Below are 18,305 nucleotides of genomic sequence, written 5' to 3' on the forward strand. Positions count from 1 at the left end.
TTATTTATTGGTTGAGTGGGGATGACCCCTATGGAGTCCACTTGCCCCTCTCCGTCCGTCCCTCACTTGGATCCGCGCCCGTGTACCAGATGACCTCTCAAGCTGCCCAGTCAATTTGTCAATGGGCTGCGCCATTTTCTTTTGGATCCCCTAGCGGCCGGCTACTGGACATTGCAATGGAGATCTGAGTTCATGCCAGGGCTGCAGACATGTAGGAATCGTTAATTTTCCGGCGTGACAGTAAAACTGTATAAGTAGCCTTTGTAGCGGCCGTAGAGCTTTGCGGTGGCGGTGGGTGCAGTGCTGGTAGCGGAGAGTCCCTGGCGTGGCGCCGGGCTGCACACAGTACAGCAGAGTGCACAGTAGTCGCGGGCAGTAGCGTGGCAGCTGTGCCCCCCCGGGGCGCCAGCGCGGCTACACGGGCCAATTTGTCGCGGCCCGCGGCGCGCACAAAGAACCCCCGCGGCCGCATTGTACGGAGGTGCCCGGCTGACGCAGACATCAAGTGCGACCCGCGCCAACGATCACGCTCTGGGGAAGCGCCGCATGACCGCACCCTCGCCGCCTGCGAACCAGCTCCTGCAGTTTCCCAGCGCCAAACATTATCATGTCTTTTCATCTATGATGACAGCCTTTGATGTCTACTTTGAGGGTGGAAAACTTCGCCAATAGAAATAGATGACAGACCTGTCTCACCATCGCCTACTGCAGTCCAGACACAGGCGTCTCCTATTTCATCAAAGTGAAAGTAGTTGGTGATCTACAAATTAAGCTGTAACTATTGTACTGATCTGTAAGTGGACAACTTGTTGTGTTCTCGTCGTCACTGTAGTGGCCTCTTGCAGACAGTACAGGTATTCTAGCTATTACAAACTTAAGTATCGCTATGGTTTAGGTACAAGTCCCACTATAAACACTACTCTAGTCGCTATACACTCTCGTAGCAGGTGATGTGAACAGACAGACGCCAAGTGGAATACAAGTTAGTGACTCAGTGACTGAGCTAGTGACTGACACTGTGCTAGTGACTGAGACTGGCTGACATTGAGCTAGTGGCTAAGACTGAATCCTCCAATCCGCGGCGGCAGTCTAAGTACTTGCGCTCGAGCGGGCGTTGGTTGCGTGTTGCTTGTGAATCTGTCTTTGGCCGCTGTTCTGATAGGTGTGCTTGATCCAGCGCCTCCCATCGATCTTCTTGCTAGCCGGCCGCTGTGGTCGAGCGGTTCTAGGTACTTCAGTCCGGAACCACACAGCTGCTACGGTCGCAAGTTCGAATCCTGCCTCCGGCATGCATGTTTTTGATGTCCTTAGGTTAGTCAGGTTTAAGTAGTTCTAAGTCTAGGGGACTGATGACCTCAGATGTTAAGTCTCATAGTGCTTAGAGCCATTTGAACCATTTGATCTTCTTGCTACATCTTGGCCAACCGGTGAGCTGGCAACCACTTACGCCAGCACACAACTAACAAGCTGTTTGGGTTGATGCATAGGTTCGTAGCGCTTTTCCATAAACACTAAAGACACCCATAACAGAGGCTTTAATCATCTATAGTCTCCTTCGTTATTTACAATATGGCAACGGCCTTGCCGCATTGGATACACCGGTTCCCATCAGATCACCGAAGTTTAGCGCTGTCGGGCGTGGTCGGCACTTGGATGGGTGACCATCCGGGTCGCTATGCGCTGTTGCCGTTTCTCGGGGTGCACTCAGCCTCGTGATGATAATTGAGGAGGTACTCGACCGAATGGTAGCGGCTCCGGTTAAGGAAAACCATCATAACAACGGGGAGAGCGGTGTGCTGACCACACGCCCCTCCTATCTACATCCTCAGCCGAGGATGACACGGCGGTCGGATGGTACCGATGGGCCACTTGTGGCCTGAAGACGGAGTGCTTTATTTACAATGCTACGGTGGGGTAACTTCTCGATTTCATGACTGTAGAAATCACGTGGTATTGTGGCGAAGAACTCGTCGAGCAACTTCACGTAAAGCATTTTCTGCCATTAAAAAAGTCCTCGAAGCTTGTTCCTCAGAGAGCTGAAAAGATTAAAATCTGAGGCGCAAGATGAAATGAATAAGGAAGTTGCGGAATGACTTCCTAACACAACTCCTGTGCATTACTTTTTGTCAGTCCAGCAGAATGCAGGTGGGCGTTATCGTGGAGTAACATCATTTCACACAGTCTTCCCGGCCGTTGTTCTTAGACTGCAAGACGTCTCTGTTGTTGACTGCAATTTTCAGCAAAGATAGTTACACTTCAGGGAAGCAATTTGTAGCGCACCACACGGTCGCTGTTCCACCACATGTATTACATTATCTTAGGCGAATGCAATCAGCATTTGTATGGAAAGGGCAGGAATGGCCCGAGTTGTTCACAAGCCAATTGATGACGATCAAGCAGAGAGTAACATGTCTCCACCAGCTGATTTCTCTGATTTTTGCTTACAGCATGCGACACTCATACACCCGATTTTTGAACGTTCCGCATTGTATGCAAATACCTCACGATGATGAATACTAACAGTTCAACACGTTTACCGGTTTTCGAGTGCACTGCCTTGAATCATTGTGGAGTAATGCGATAGAGCGATCTTCATGAAACCCCAATGGTCTTCGTGAACATGGAAAGTAATTAATGTCATAACGATCCTCCTTAGAACGACAGAAACAATTTTTACCCATGCTCTGTCCAGTGGCTTAATACACACACACGCAGCGCAAATGTTTCTGGCTGCTTCCGCAGCTGTCACTCCTTTACTGAACTCAAAATGAAGAATATGTCGGAAATGTTCCGATTTCTCCGCTTGGCTCTTGGTTTTCTAGCTTCCACAGATCCATTTACTACCTTCAAAATGACAAGATGACAACATGTAAACTCAAACACCAACAATGAACTATAAATAAAAAATGACAGCTGATAAATCAACCCATATCAACCGAAATTCCAATAAGCAAAAGCAGAAACTAAGAACTTATGTACCAACTTAAATACCTTGAGATCATTTTGGACAGGATCCTTTTTTTTAAGGAGCATCCTGCATGTCTATCTTGAGTCACAATCCAGCTCCTGACATCAGATAGAACAGTGCGCTCCTACATGAGTATCGGAAGATTGTCGGTAACCCTGAATGTCTAATAGTCAATGATGCATTCTCTTTGAAGCCAAAAGATTGAGACCAAGGCATACCATTCTTACCACAGCCAAGACTCTTGCTGGAAGTGAATTCAGTGCCATCGAGGAACGTAAACGCTGCTAAAAGGAAACAGCCCACCACAACGCCTGAAACTGCTCTGCATCCAGGGGAAAACATATGGATTTGACCAGCCTCCAATACTTTGGAGTACTCTGTACCCGAAGGGGCCATGGAAGATGAGCTGACACCTTCCAAAAGTGGAGGGAATTTGCCAAACGACAAATCGCAGCTCACGCTATATCAACATGTTCAGCACATGCCTACAACGATTCTTTGGAAGATTTATTGAGACTGACGAGTAGAGTGATGAATTACATATTGATATTCGCCTGTCACTATTGTCATTTTCATTATACACTCCAAGACAAAATAAAAGATACACCACGAAGGAAAACTCCCAAATGGCTCGGAAATAGCTAAGCCAGCTTGCTTCTGGGTCGTCTGCACTGGCCACTTCTGTGTCATGCCCTCCAGGCGAACGCTGTAGTTACTTGGTGGCCCTAGGCTCCCATGCGTTTGTCAGACTTGGAAGTGATCCTTAATGACTCGTTGGCACGACCGCCACACATTCCTGTTTTATAATTATTCGGTGAAACCTGAAGATAAAGCTTTAAACTTCGAAACCGGTCGTGGAATAAATTAAGAAAATTACCAGCACTGAAGCGCATTTTTATTCTATAAATATGTTGCTTTGTTGCGAATATTCACCAGATCAAATATTTGGCAGTTTTAGAAAGGGTGAAATGTTCTTAAATGGATTTGTTACTCAGGTGAAATCGAATAATTTTACCACATTCGAAGTCAATGAGCTCTCCTGACCGGCCAATTCCGCTGTTACTGCTTCTATACTGGTAACAGAACTCCTTTCATACTGGAGGATTCGCCTCTCATGGCATCTAGTGGTCAAATTCGATTAGGTAGTGATGTGCGGACACTTTTGTTCAGATAGTGTATTTGATATTTTATTCTTCGCTGTAATTTTCAGCAACTGTAATATATATCTCAGAATAAAATTCAGTCGTCAGTTGCGTATGTAATTATATTTCGCTTTACCGGTTTCGAAAAATTAATTTGACATCTTCAGAAGCCTACAAAATTAGGAATATATAAATCTTTAGATCCTAGCTATGCGTTTATGTAAAGTATAAGAAGTTAATTACAGAAACGTACTTAGTATTGGTTTAGCAGACATCAGTAACTTCCTGATAGTACTGTATGTCCGGGTTTTCATATATTACAGACAGGGAGAGCATTTAGCACACACTTTCGTGAGCACTTGCTCCTCAAGACGGTGAGAATTCATATAAGTCAACTTTTTCAGAACATCTCAAAATCGAGAAACACACTCTTTCTCCTCCATTCTTCCTTACTTCGGAAATGTCGTATACAGTAGACAAGGGCTACAAAATGAACCTTTTAAAAGAATTAGAAATATATGAACATTCCCAGCTAAATTCAAAAGATTTGCTTAATGATCAACATGCATTAAAATATAGACTCTTATTTGATTATATGGCATGTCTTATAAAAGATTAAAAGTAACCCATTCCTTTTGTACAGTGAAATACGAAGTTCATCTGAACTGTACTGTCTATAACTTCTTTATATGCCTTTGACCTACTTTTTATGTATTTTATGTATGTTCTTTGCTGCTGGCATAACAGCTTGACATGTACATAGATGTATGTCAGTTACTGTAAACTGTCGGTCTATGTTTACAATATCAACTTTGAGAACGCAGGTTTTTGGGCACATCATGGCATTATGCTTATATGAAGAAGGTTTGTAAATCTGCTAAAACAATACTCACGAGGAGGAGGAGGCAAGTACCATCAATCGATTTCCTAGAAACTACGCTCAGTGGAAGAGGGGTCAAAATAAGCAACAATGTGTCTCGGCTTATACGTTACTTGAAAACAACAGTCAAAGTTTTCGTGTTATTTTCAAGTACTTTATGTGCGCTTTAGCGCACGATAACTTCAGACAAAATCCTGGCACAGTGATTAACGTCAGGCCTTCTTAATTCCCCCCCCCCCCCCCCCCCCCCCCCGTGTTGGAAACCCGATTATTACTTTTATTTTTGTTCTCCATATGTATATCCGTGTCTGTAGAAGATTACTACACGAATGTTTTCAACTGTATATTGATATAATTTTGTCCTTATTTCTACAAATTGCATGTCACATAAACGAATTAAAAATATGAGAAAATTCTTTGAAATTGTTTTCGGTGAAATTTCTGTGGCTTATCTTGACTCCTAATCAAGTGGAAGCGCTTCTTTTTGGAAAAGTGATATGTACCCATGGCTTGTCGCGAAATTATTGCCAACCCGCAAAATCTTCTCCGGTCTTAATGACGTTTGTTTTCCGACTGAGAGTCATACGAAGAAATGTGGAATATCTGTGTTTCGAATGTGTCTATGATTGGTATCATCGAAGGGAATGGTCCCAATCTTGCTGGAGAATATAGATGTGAATAACATATAAGAACTGAGATGAGAATGAAATATCAGAATCTGACAATTTGAAAAGATTTCAGCCTCTCAACATACCCTGCTCACATGTAATCTGTAATAAATGTGTGACACTTATTGTGAAACCTAGTTGTAATGTTGCAATTAATATAACGCCCTCGCATTCCCCAATCTGATAAGAAACATTCGTGTAGTAACCTTCTATTAACATGGATAATAAATGAAAACAATAATAACAATATGAAATGAAAAACAATCGGGTTTCGAACACGGGACGAAAAAATAAGAAGGTGCAAGGTTAATAACGTTGTCCCCCGCCTCTAGACCTCTTCCACTTCAAGAGTGGGATTCTAACACACTAGCCCCCAAAACCTCTCTAAATCACAAAAACAATATGTAATCCCAACGCCACTTTCACCGTAAAAGCTAAATACGACGAATTTTTGCCACCACTTCAGGCCCCGCGCGTGAAGAAAAATGAAACACGCCTTCGACCTTTCCGTGAAAAAAAAAAAAAGGTGGGAAAAAGGAAATTTTTATTTATTTTTTGTAACATCTTTTCTGGGGGTATCCGCAGCAACGAGAAGGCGGGTGTTCACGTCCTCTTCTCGTTCATCGACCGATGAACAACCATTTCGTCTCATGATATCGCGTGGTAAAACGTACATAAAGTACTGAAAATATTTCGAAAACTTTTGACCTTCGTTTTTACAGTAACCTTCGATTGACCCGGATAAACCGAGACACGTGTTCGCTTATTTTGTCTCTTCCACTGAGCGAAGTTTCTGGGAAATCGGACGATGGTATTTGGCTTTCACCCCTCGTGAGTATTGTTTTAGCAGATATCAAAATCTTCTTCATAGAAGCATAATGCCGTGATATGTCCAAAAACGTACATACTAAATGTGGTTATTTTAAACACAGATTGACAATTTGCAGTACCTGCATCACATCTATATACATGTTAAGCTGTGGTTCCAGCTGTAGGAATACATACAAAAGAAAACATCTTCGTAGTTTTAATAGATAAAAGAAAAGGGCTAGTTTCTACGTTTTATACGAGATGCTATGTAATCAAAATAGTGTCTATTTTTCGGTGCAAGTTGATCGTCCAGGAAACCTTTTGAATTTAGATGGTAATGTTCATATTTTTCAAATTGTTTTAAAAGGTTCATTTTGTAGCCGTTGTCAGCTGTATACAAAATTTCCATGCTAAGCAAGGATGGAGGAGGAAGAGTGTATCTCGATTTTGAGATGTTCTGCAGAAGTTGTTTTACGTAAATTTTCTCCACCTTTGTTGAGCAGATACTCACAAAATCCCTCCCTGTCTGTCCTATATGAAAAACCGGAAATCTGATACTATGAAGACATTACTGACGTCTGCTAAACAAGTACAGAGTAAGTTTCTGTAATATACTTCTTATATTTTACATAAATGCATTGCCAACTTTTAAAGATTTATATATCGCCAATTTTGTAGGGTTCAGAAGATGGCAAATCAATTAGTCAAAATCGATAAAGCGAAATACATGGGAAATATTTGACCGTCGTTTTCTCAGAAACTGTCGAATATCTACGGTTAAGAAGAGACACGTGTTCCCTTGTTTTGACTCGTCTTCCATTGACCGAAGTTCGTGGGAAATCAGGTGACGTCACTTCCAGCATTCTCCTTTTCCTGTAATATACTTCTTATACTTTACATAAACGCATAACCAACATCTAAAGATTTGTAATGTTTCTAATTTTGTGGGCTTCTGCAAATGGAAAATTAATTTATCGAAATCGGTAAAGCGAAATAAAAATATATTTTCATCTGATGACTGGATTTTATTCTAAAACAGTATATTTGTGTGACTGTAGGCTGACAATACAACGACAGATTTTCGCTACCCGACGGTCACAGTGTTCCCCAAACGTAGTTTGCCAGTTCGTGGATCCTTAATAGTGTAATAGGGAACATACACTCCTGGAAATTGCAATAAGAACATCGTGAATTCATTGTCCCAGGAAGGGGAAACTTTATTGACACATTCCTGGGGTCAGATACATCACATGATCACACTGACAGAACCACAGGCACATAGACACAGGCAACAGAGCATGCACAATGTCGGCACTAGTACAGTGTCTATCCACCTTTCGCAGCAATGCAGGCTGCTATTCTCCCATGGAGACGATCGTAGAGATGCTGGATGTAGTCCTGTGGAACGGCTTGCCATGCCATTTCCACCTGGCGCCTCAGTTGGACCAGCGTTCGTGCTGGACGTGCAGACCGTGTGAGACGACGCTTCATCCAGTCCCAAACATGCTCAATGGGGGACAGATCCGGAGATCTTGCTGGCCAGGGTAGTTGACTTACACCTTCTAGAGCACGTTGGGTGGCACGGGATACATGTGGACGTGCATTGTCCTGTTGGAACAGCAAGTTCCCTTGCCGGTCTAGGAATGGTAGAACGATGGGTTCGATGACGGTTTGGATGTACCGTGCACTATTCAGTGTCCCCTCGACGATCACCAGAGGTGTACGGCCAGTGTAGGAGATCGCTCCCCACTCCATGATGCCGGGTGTTGGCCTGTGTGCCTCGGTCGTATGCAGTCCTGATTGTGGCGCTCACCTGCACGGTGCCAAACACGCATACGACCATCATTGGGACCAAAGCAGAAGCGACTCTCATCGCTGAAGACGATACGTCTCCATTCGTCCCTCCATTCACACCTGTCGCGACACCACTGGGGTCGGGCTGCACGATGTTGGGGCGTGAGCGGAAGACGGCCTAACGGTGTGCGGGACCGTAGCCCAGCTTCATGGAGACGGTTGCGATTGATCCTCGCCGATACCCCAGGAGCAACAGTGTCCCTAATTTGCTGGGAAGTGGCGGTGCGGTCCCCTACGGCACTGCGTAGGATCCTACGGTCTTGGCGTGCATCCGTGCGTCGCTGCGGTCCGGTCCCAGGTCGACGGGCACGTGCACCTTCCGCCGACCACTGGCGACAACATTGATGTACTGTGGAGACCTCACGCCCCAAGTGTTGAGCAATTCGGCGGTACGTCCCCCCGGCCTCCCACATGCCCACTATACGCCCTTGCTCAAAGTCCGTCAACTGCACATACGGTTCACGTCCACGCTGTCGCGGCATGCTACCAGTGTTAAAGAAAGCGATGGAGCTCCGTATGCCACGGCAAACTGGCTGACACTGACGGCAGCGGTGCACAAATGCTGCGCAGCTAGCGCCATTCGACGGCCAACACCGCGGTTCTTGGTGTGTCCGCTGTGCCGTGCGTGTGATCATTGCTTGTACAGCCCTCTCGCAGTGTCCGGAGCAAGTATGGTGGGTCCGACACACCGGTGTCAATGTGTTCTTTTTTCCATTTCCAGGAGTGTAGTTCTACGGCGTAAAGTCAGCGACGGCACGCCAGTTGGAAGCGACAGAGAAGAGGAGGCTGTGAGATGAGTTCAGCCAATCGCACGCTGACCTCCCTCCCTCCAGGACGATAACGCGATAGCAGCGGCCCCTAAGTGAAGACGACATAAGCGCCGCGCCCGAGTGTTGGCAGCTCACTTCGATAGCAGTTTCAACGTTAGCCACTTCGTTAGCCGACGCATCGTACCCTCATCATTAGCAAACCTCTATGTAGCACAGACTTGTGTTTGTCTATTCTGAAGAAGACTGATTATTATGTATATCGTCTTTTCCTTATAGTTGTCTTGTTGTAATGATACTTACTATCACGAGTTGTAGGGTTCCTAGAACGCAGCATGTAATTCTCAATGGAGACAAGTTTCCGAGGGAAGAGTGATTTCAAGTGTGCCGCAGGCGAGTGTCGTAGGACCGTTGCTGTTCGCAGTACACATCAATGACCTTGTGGATAACATCGGAAGTTCACTGAGGCTTTTTGCGGATAATGCTGTGGTATACAGAGAGGTTGTAACAATGGAGAACTGTACTGAAATGCAGGAAAAAAAAATGGTTCAAATGGCTCTGAGCACTATGGGACTCAACTGCTGTGGTCATCAGTCCCCTAGAACTTAGAACTACTTAAACCTAACTACCCTAAGGACATCACACACATCCATGCCGAGGCAGAATTCGAACCTGCGACCGTAGCAGTCGCACGGTTCCGGACTGCGCGCCTAGAACCGCGAGACCACCGCGGCCGGCGAAATGCAGGAGGATCTGCAACGAATTGACGCATGGTGCAGGGAATGTCAATTGAATCTCAATGTAGACAAGTGTAATGTGCTGCGAATACATAGAAAGAACGATCAGGTCAGCAACTGGAAGCAGTTAATTCCGTGAATTATCTGGGAGTAGGCATTAGGAGAGATTTAAAATGAAATGATCATATAAAGTTGATCGTCGGTAAATCAGATGCCAGACTGAGATTCATTGGAAGAATTCTAAGGAAATGCAATCCGAAAACAAAGGCAGTAGGTTAGAGTACACTTGTTCGCCCACTGCTTGAAGACTGCTCTCCGGTGTGGGATCTGTACCAGATAGGGTTGATAGAAGAGATAGAGAAGATCCAACGAAGAGCAGCGCGCTTCCTTACAGGATCCTTTAGTAATCGCGAATGCGTTGCGGAGATGGTAGGTAAACTCCAGTGGAAGACTCTGCATGAGAGACGCTCAGTAGCTCGGTACAGGCTTTTGTTGAAGCTTCGAGAACATACCTTCACCGAGTTGTCAAGCAGTATATATTGCTCCCTCCTACGTACATCTCGTGAAGAGACCATGAGGATAAAATCTGAGAGATTAGAGCACACACAGAGGCATACCGACAACCTTTCTTTCCACGAACAATACGAGACTGGAATAGAAGGAAGAACCGATAGAGGTACTTAAAGTACCCTCCGCCACACACCGTCAGGTGGCTTGCAGAGTATGGGTGTAGATGTAGATGCAGAATACATAGTTTGCTAAGGCATTCTGTTTGGCGTCTGAGGCTGCGGAGTTCCGTATGGGAGCGACACGTGTCCAGTTCGTTGACACGGCCGCTCTACAGTACCGCTCCCGAAAAGGCAGAGCACTCTAATCTCCGAGACGGCGGCTGGAAAAATCCCGGGGCGACGACCGGCCCGCCGGAACGCAGCCGTCCGGCGCCTCGGAGTGTTTTCCGACGCGCGGTGTTTGTGTCCCGGTGGGCGCTGCGACGCGCCGTTACGCACGTGGGCCGGCTGTCTCACAATGAGGCCGGTGACGCGTGTTTTGTCGGGCCGTCCGCGTTAGTCACGGCGGCAGCGCGCCTCGGAATAACTAACATACCGAGCAGCGCACAGTGGGGGTGGCGGCGGCGGCGGCGGCGGCGGCGGTGGGAGGAAGTGAAGTCGAGTGGAGGCAGAGCAGGGGTCGCCGACGCCGCCACCGCCGCCGCCCCGTAATGAAATGCATACAGATTATCGGGGACAAAGGGCCGAACACGGGCCAGCTCAAGACAATGGGGAGCGAGAGGAAGTGGGAGGGCACCGTGGCCAGGGCAGGGCGCGCCGCCACAAAGCGCGGGGGTGGGACGCCGGCGCCACCCGCTGCCGTCCAAGGCCGGACGCGCGGAACAGTACTTGTTGCTCCACCTGTGCAGCTACATACTCGTGACTAGACCAATAATTTAGTATCATTCGGATCAACATGCCTTCCTTTTCCAAGCCTACATTCACTACCATACTCTGCAAGCTGCTTCTTGCTATCTGGTGGAGGTAACTCTGAAGACCAATGTCGCTTTCCTGCGATCACTCAATCTCGAACGAGAATGTCGAATCACAACGCCTCTCAGCCATCTACATTTCTAGTTGTTGTTTTATGTGAGCAACTAATTTCGACGCTAAATTACGCCATCTTCAGGGGCGCTGACTGTCGTGTAAGAAACTATCCACCTCTGGTCCAGCATTCAATGACATTCCGGCCTGCCGACTTGTCGGCAAGTGTTGAGCGAAGGGATCGCTGTGTGAGAAGTCTACGAATACCAGTCACTGAATGCTGGCCCATATTTTTGAAAGTGGTTGCATAAATAAAATAACAGTTATAAACTTAGACGGCTGTATAAAGATGGACTTACAAACAGACAATCGCGAATGATCCACGGGAAGAGCGATAGTCTGTAAGTCTTCCTGTTATCACCAATCTCTCTAATTTTACGTTCAGGGTTTTCTCGCGATTTACAGTTTGTAAGGAATGATGTTGATGAAGTCCCATACTTCTTGACAGAGCGTATGGTAACGATGCGGGAGACCCTGCATCGCCGTACTAGGGAAGGCCCTAGTGGAGGTGGTTTGCCATTGCCTTCCTCCTACCGCAAGCGGATGAATGATGATGACGAAGACGACAGAACAACACCCAGTCGTCTCGCGGAAAGCGAAAATTTCTGACCCCTCCGGGAATGGAAAAAGGGGCCTCGTGTTCGGGAAGCGAGAACACTATCGCTAGACCACAAGCTGCGGACTTGTAGCAATAGTTATGGCTGAGGTTTCAGGGAACATTCCTTGCACACAGAAGAGTGAAATGTGTTATATCGACGTGAATACGGAAACGCTTTATTTCCAAGTAAGATCTCACTCTTTACTTCTCTTCACAATCAAATTAATCATTGGAAACAACTCAAGATTTCATTAATTACTGTTCGGTTCATTTTGTTTTTATTTATTTTTTCCCTCTTGAGTTACTTGTTCGCTATCGGTGATGTACAGCAGTACATCACATCAGGATCGTGTAGCTAACTCGACGTAGGTGTTTCAGAGAACGAGACGAGTTTGTCTACGTTTAATAGATGCCAATAACATGTTTTTTTCCCCAGAAATTCGAGAGTGAAGTTTTTGTGCGACATTTTCCCGTATTGACGTTCATGTGCATACCAGACGAGTATAGCCCGTAATGTTTGCGTGGTAGAGTAATTATGGTGTACGCGTACATAGAAACGGCGTTTGCGCAGGAATCGCGGACACATTGTAGCTGAGGCAGAATAAGGGGAGCCAGCCCGCATTCGCCGAGGTAGATGGAAAACGGCCTTAAAAGCTATCCACAGGCTGGCCGGCACACCGGACCTCGACACTAATTCGCCGGGAGGATTCGTGCCGGGGAAAGCAGCGCATTAGACCGCGATGCTAAGAGGCCGGGCTACCAGTTCGTGTACTTAGTGGTGTTTTCCCGTTGGGGCCCTAGCCGCCTAACAGAAGACCATAAAGAACAACGAAGGAGCATCTCCGCGGAATTGCTTGCGTGTTATGTGCCTGATTGTGACAATTTTTTGTTGAAATTGAGAATTTGTCGTAAGGTCTTATGGGACCAAACTACTGAGGTCATCGGTCCCTAAGCTTACGCACTACTTAATTTAACTTAAACTAACTTACACTACGGACAACGCACACACCCATACCCGAGGGTGGACTCGAACCTTCGACGGGGGAAGTCGCGCGGACCGTGACATGGAGATTCAGACCGCTCGGCTACTAGCGTGGCTCCTTTTTCTTTTTTTCTTAAATCGTCACAGGCGATGGAACATGGGTTCTTCACTTCATCACTTCGGAGCGACAGAAACGGCAATCCATGCAGTGCGAATGTACACAAGTCTGCGCCCTCGAGAGTAGCCCACACTACTTCACTGGACTATTCTCCCTCATCCACCCTACAACCCGGATCACGCACCTTCCGACTTCCATCTATTTGGCCTAATGAAGAATGAACTCGACGGAAAGCCGTACGTGAATGATGTGGAGGTTATTGACGTAGCAAGGCATTGGCTCCGACGTCGGCAGCAAGGCCCTTGCATTTATCAGTCGTTATGTTGAAAAATAGGATTTTGCAGCCAAAAGTGTGATGAATAATATGGTTATTGTAATGCCGAGTATGGCCAACGTGCTTTCATAAATAAAAGTGTGTTGCATTACTTACTGCATGCACCTCGTAATTTAATTTTGGTATCATTCATATCAACATTCCTTCCTTGTCCATATGAACATCAACATCTGTACTCCGCAAGCCATCTTACGCAACGGAGCGTAGCTTGTCCACTGCTGACACTTCCTACCTTTCCTATTCCAGTAGCGAATAGCGCTTGGCGAGAAAGACTTTTGTTAAACTTCCGTGTAAATTTGAATCTCCTAATTCTGTCTTCACTATTTTGTCACGATATGCTGTGAGTAAAAAAAGTATTCCATATTTTTAGAGGTGGTCCTGTGTATAAAAAAAAACCACAGTAAAAATGGGCTGTAAAATATATACCAAAGGGGCTATGAGAACTTCACTGTAAGCTCTTTGTTATTACGAACCACTTACAGAAGGTAGTAAACTGATGAGGGCATATTTTCTGTTGCTGTTTATCGATGCAGCACACAGTAAACATCTGTTATTACTGTAAACCATGATTCACCGTCGTAAACTATTTTGGTTTTAAGCTTTTTTTAAGTTACATATGTGAAACAAAAGATTATAAGTGTTCAGTGTATTGACAAAGTGCTGAAGATAATTTATTAAATAATAACAGTAACCTAAAAATATTATTAAATAAAGTTCCTGGTGGTGCCTAGCTTGTTTCAAGTATAATTAGCATATGTCGATAATTCACAACTCTGTATCCTATTCATATTTTCTCTCTACCTGATGTCGCACCTTGATGTGAGTGTGAGTTGTTTCATCTTAACAACACCACAGTAAAGTAAGCCTTGACGTTCCTTCAAGTAGTTTGAGTACCCTGCGTCACTCTCGTTTCAGATTCAAGCTATTTTTTTAAACAACAGTTGCCTCAGTAATTGTACTAGCTAACGCTTGTGGGGTAGTGTCGAGGAAGCCGACCGATCGTGATTTCCGTATCGGCAAACAAGAAACTACTTCCAGTTCTAAGTTCTAGGGGACTGATGACCTCAGCAGTTAAGTCCCATAGTGCTCAGAGCTGTTTTGAACAACATGGCTCCATTAGAACTATCGTGTGCGCTGTACTTACCCAGAACTCTGACTTCTAAAATACCACCGTAAACAGATGTTTTATGCGTACAGTATCTATGAAAAATGACATAGGAATATGTCGTTATTTGGCCGCCCGCTGTGGCGGAGCGCTTCTAGGTGCTTCAGTCTGGAACCGCCCGACCGCTACCGTCGCAGGTTCGAATCCTGCCTCGGGCATGGATGTGTGTGATGTCCTTAGTATAGTTAGGTTTAAGTAGTTCTAAGTTCTAGGGGACTGATGATCTCAGATGTTAAGTTCCATAGTGCTCAGAGCCATTTGAACCATTTTCTCATCATTTGGTTACTGCATTCTATAAGTCGTTCGTAATAGCAAGGAGCTTGCAATAGAAGAGGTAAGTCTCACAGCAGCAAAGGTGAACAAGTGGCCATAGCTCTTAACATATGAATTGTCGAGTCCATGTTTACTGGCCATTGTAAATTGGTCCATACTATCGCCTCTCAGAATGTGGAAAACGTCTTTCTAAACATTATGTATACATAGGAGGAAGCAATATACTGGTTGTCTCTTCTGGTAATGTATATCTCGGAGTTTTTACAACAAGACGTACCGCGAGACTGAACAACCCTCTTGCACCACCTGACCCTGCAGTAGCCTGTGCATCTCCGTGACACTTTCACGCTTGCTAAATGAAACTGTGACGCAACGCATTTCTTATCTCTGGATCTTCTCCATTTCATCTATCAATATCTTTTGGTTCGGAACTCAGAGTGCCAGCCAATTCAAGTAAGAGAGTCGAACGGGTGGCAATGGCCTCAGATGTCCAACGCCACAGCAGCCCAGGACGACAGCCTGAAACCTCTCTACCGTTACCACCACAGATTCCAGACGTTTCTGGAAAGTGGTCAATTCCACCTGCATCTCTACACAACAGGAGTAGTTCCTGCCCATCTATAATCAATGTAAATCTGTAAGACAGAGAATATAGCAGGAGACTAAGTAGTAGCTGGATGCTGTCTAAGTACTGTTACTACTCTGCTTCTGGTTATGACTACATTACAAAGGCAACTCAAGCATTACTAATACTCGAAGATCACTCGAAACTTGTAAGTGAATACACATTTCAGTTCTTTGCAGAATCAAGTCAGAATAAGGACTAAACTGAATCTTGTGAATAAATAGATTCTACTGCTGATGTTGTAATGTGCGCTCGGCTATGTCGCTAAGAAGCTAGTCTTCCAGAAATTTTTTACAGATTTAAAAGGTATGCCAACGACTGCTATATTACTGTAAGAGCCCATACGATGCTGGTGTAGATCGGAATCAGAAGTAAGAAAACTTCATTGAAGTGAGTGAAAACATGCTCAGAACAGCTGTTAGTAATGATGTATTGCATTACACATTACATTGTACTGATTACTGGGCCAGGCAAAAGGGCGTCTTCGTTCTGCCGATAACCTGGGGAAGATGTCATTGAAGTGTTAATGAACAATGATACGGGGGTAGGTTGGTACTCCATCATGCATCAGCCACATTACCCGTGGTATTGCTAATGGTACAATCTCCAGAAGAAAAGATGGAGTGTTCTGTATAAATTCCACAGACTTGTGAACATAAACGAATGGTCGTAGCAGGTCGTAGACAATAATATCCGCCCAGACACTGAAAATTAAACTGTTACACCTGCATGTACGCACGTACTCCGCAAGCCACTAGCAAAGAGGGGATTGGAAAAACCACTAGCTTCCACACGAGTCCGAATTTCTCGTATCCTATTTTCGTGGTCCTTACGCAAAACGCATGTTGGTAGCACTAGAATCATTCTGCAGTCAGCTTCAAACGCCGATTCTCTAAATTTTCTCAGATGTGTTTCTCGAAAATAATTTCGCCTTCCCTCAAGCAATTTCCATTTGAGTTCCCGAAGCATTTCCGTAAAACATGAGTATTTTTAGACCCAACTGGTAACTGCTGTGGCGGTTAATTACGTTGTTAAATACGCATTAATTAAATAATGAAATTTTCATTTGTGTAGCCATATTGTTGAACTTGATTTAAAATTTTTGTCGAGGATATTTTAATTGCATTTTAGCAACTACAAGCAAATGCCTATTCTTGTCACGAAAAGAGTTTCGTTCTAGTGAAAGAAAACGTCGTGAGTGGTCTGTAATGAAACGGATTAACAATTTGATGTGTTTTCCGGATCGAAAAACAGTTCGTTACAGAAGATGTTGAATTTTACTTACGGTATTTCATGCACGGTTTTTCGTTCACATCAGCTTGCAAGTTTATGGTTTATTTCGTCGTTTTGCGCCGTTGATTCTGTCTTAATTCCACAGTGCTTTGCAAAACTATGCTTTTTTATATATTAACACAATGCAGCATTACTACTGTCTTTTTGTATCCTTCTGGCTAAGTATGTATCGTTTGTTTTGGGTAGTGCTAGCACTTAATTTATCTTTGATTTAGACTGTTATTCTTTCCAGTTCTTTCTCACTTGTGTATTATTCCGTTTAACTGCGTTTCTATGTATTTATTTAATGTGTAAGAAAAATGGAATACCGGTGGAGTAGAAAATTTAAATTGTGAGTATGTGGGGTGGGGGTGGAGGTGACACAAAGATGAGTTAACAGTAACTACAAAGTAGTGTGATGGATTCTGAGTCGGAAGAAAAGGCTTAGAAGCAATAAATGAAAGGAAGTAGGAAGACAGAGGGAGAGATGAGGATGGGAAAGTGGAAGTATCTTGTTTTCAGTATTTATTTGTTCACTGAGTAACGGTTTCTTGTATGTAAACGCCTTGTGTATGCGGTATTATTCCTGTAAAAAGAGGAGGTATCTGTCTTTCTTGAGTTTTATGATTTTCATATCTTTTTCTATAGCGCCTAGTCTACGGTATTCCTGTTTAAGGTGGTCTGCAAAAGCTGAATGCTTTGTACGGTTTTTCCATGTCCCGATGAGTACGTTATATCTTGTGTCAAATGTGCTTCCAGTCATCTCAGTGTAGGTTTTCTCACTGTTCCTGGGGTTGGTAGATACTACATTGTTGGTATCAGTCTGGTTTTGGTTTTAGTTTAGGGATGTGTTCTTGTATTGAATATTTTTGTTTTTCTAGCAACCTTTATGCCCCTCTTTTTTAATATTTTATCTATTTTGTGTTGGAATTTATTGTGGTAAGTCACTATATGCCATTTTCGTATGATTGCGTTGCTTCTACGTGTTGAGTGCTTTGGTGTATTTCGTCATTTGTGTCTTTAATTTTTCTGTTAACTTTATCTACCAGTGTGTCTTTTTATCAGTTATTAATACTATCTGTTTTATAGTGGCTAGCTCTTTCTGCTAATCAGAAGTGTTCAGTAGTATCTTATAGAGTATTTTTATTGCGTACTTGACTGCAGCTTGTTTGCGACTCTGTAGGTGGTTTGATGTTGCATTTATTAATGTGTCTGTTGTGGACTTTCTGTAAATGCCAAAGGTGTGGCTGTGATTGTCTCTTCTAAAAGTTATCTCTGGAAAGTTCAGCGCGTTTTATCTTTCTTCTTCTGTCGTAACCTTTATGCCCTTGCCTATAGTATTTATGATTTTGTGCAATTCTTGTATTTTGTTTCGAGGTTCATCTATCACGCATATTACGTCATTAATGTACCTGCACCCATAAATGATGTTGAAGCTTATTACATCCACGAATTTTAGTTTTTCTATATGATGTTGGCGAGTGCTCCTGAAATAAGTGATTGCAAAAGGTTTTGTTGTG

The 18,305-nt window shown here is 44.4% G+C and overlaps 1 long non-coding RNA gene and 1 pseudogene across 3 annotated transcripts in view; one reads left to right on the forward strand and one right to left on the reverse strand.

Annotated features, from left to right (window-relative positions):
* The window catches only part of LOC126284556 (uncharacterized), a 395,186-nt gene that overhangs the window by 160,513 nt on the left and 216,368 nt on the right, over positions 1–18,305 (reverse strand). The window lies entirely within an intron of this gene.
* LOC126285577 (5S ribosomal RNA) lies at positions 1,572–1,689 on the forward strand (annotated as a pseudogene).

Source organism: Schistocerca gregaria, chromosome 8 (genome assembly GCF_023897955.1).
Source record: "Schistocerca gregaria isolate iqSchGreg1 chromosome 8, iqSchGreg1.2, whole genome shotgun sequence".
Lineage (NCBI taxonomy): Eukaryota > Metazoa > Arthropoda > Insecta > Orthoptera > Acrididae > Schistocerca > Schistocerca gregaria.